Source organism: Sinocyclocheilus anshuiensis, unplaced genomic scaffold, assembly GCF_001515605.1.
Source record: "Sinocyclocheilus anshuiensis isolate Anshui unplaced genomic scaffold, SAMN03320099.WGS_v1.1 scaffold1197, whole genome shotgun sequence".
Classification (NCBI taxonomy): Eukaryota; Metazoa; Chordata; class Actinopteri; order Cypriniformes; family Cyprinidae; genus Sinocyclocheilus; species Sinocyclocheilus anshuiensis.
The window spans coordinates 416,681-418,449 of NW_015551084.1; the positions used below are offsets into that span (position 1 = coordinate 416,681).

Below are 1,769 nucleotides of genomic sequence, written 5' to 3' on the forward strand. Positions count from 1 at the left end.
GCATGCTAAACACAATATCTCAGGCTAGAGCACCCTCTACAAGGCGGCTCTATGCCCTTAAATGGTCTGTCTTCTCAGACTGGTGTATGGTCCGCGGCGCAGACCCAATTTCCTGTGTCACATCTCTGATAATGTCCTTCCTTGCAGGAGCTGTGGGATAAGGGTCGTGCCCCTTCCACGCTCAAGGTCTATGTAGCAGACATAGCAGCCTCACATGCTCCTATAGCTGGCCAGTCAGTGGGCAGGAACAACCTAGTTGTTCGCTTTTTGAAAGGGTCCTGCCCACGGTGTTGAGGGCTCTTAAGAGCCCTCCTTTCGAGCCACTACAGTCCGTTGACCTTTGTCCCCTGACGCTTAAGACTGCTCTGCTACTAGCATTAGCATTGGTAAAGCGTATGGGAGATCTGCAGGCGCTATCAGTGAGCCCCACCTGCCTCGAATTCGGGCCCGACGACTCTAAGGTCGTCCTGAAACCAAGGCACGGTTATGTACCTAAAGTGCTCTCTACTCCATTTAGAGCACAGGTGATAACTCTATCGGTGCTTCCTCCTTCAGAGCAAGACCAAGAGGTTTGCCTCCTTCATGTACGCTCTTGGCCCTCAGTGAGTTCCGAGTCTGTACTGAATTATTTCGGGACGATGATACAAGGCTGGGCCGACCACTCTGAGTTTAGCCCTACTGCCTTTTGCAGGGCTTCCCTGCAAAATATTTGGTCCCTCTGGGCCCCCTTGGGTGCTTAAGGCAAGTTCAAGTATTAGTCGTTCCTCTACCCCTATGGCGATGTGCCAGATTATATAGCCAGATGACCCCACCCATTCTGGCGGGCTTTGGCGGGCTTTTTCATTGGTTCGTTTTTAATACACTGCACGAACCAATGGCCGTGCAGTTACACTGCGTTATTACAAGGCTTCAGTCATCTGAGAAAAAGGAGTTTTTCCCCAAAGCGTCTTAAACAGACGCAGTACTCGTTCCGTATCTCAAGGAACCGAGGTTACGTTAGTAACAGAGTACGATATCATAATAAATGTAAAACATCACGCGCAACAAGCAAAAAAACAAGCAAAACAAAAAAAAGACAAAAATACACACAAACCAAACAGCAATGTTAATAAAATAAGTGTCACAAAATGCATGTTTTCTCCACATACAAGGTGAACTCTAGGATTGGAAAATACCTTCCAGAATCCCAAAGTTACACCCTGACCAACATGCAGCATCTTGACAATCTTGTCTGAAACACACAATTCATGGTGTTCTCCTTGAAACTTTATTTTGGACATAACTGATTTCCAGCCTGGCCTGAAAGACACAAGATCGAAGCAGCTACATCACTCATTTAGTTTGGAGTAAAGCTGTACCTTTGTATTTTAGGCACCTACCACACCTGTAAGGAGCAGGACAATCGAGGGGCACCCGCAACACTCCGTGAAGCTCAAGGGAGGTGAGCTGGTTGAAAGGAGGCCAAGTGACAGCGCCCCAGAACACAAAAACAGCCGTACTTCTGAAGAAGGCATGAGACTGCTCAAAGGTGCTCCACCGTCCTCTCCCATCATTCACTGTGATCTCCCATGTAATACACAGACTCCTGCCAGACACACATGACACAAACCACAACTGACACCTCTGCTCTCAGATCATTTAAGGGCAATGGCTTTTTTGTTGTTTTTTGAAGAAGTGGGGAATGCAATGGGGAATGATACATAAAATCCATCAAAGAAAACACTAAGCTGATGAAAAAATAATGTTTAATCTGTATATTTATTAGGGCT

The 1,769-nt window shown here is 46.7% G+C and overlaps 1 pseudogene; it reads right to left on the bottom strand.

Moving 5' to 3' along the window:
• LOC107662561 (F-box only protein 15-like) overlaps window positions 1-1,769 on the bottom strand; it is a 12,391-nt pseudogene that overhangs the window by 6,582 nt on the left and 4,040 nt on the right.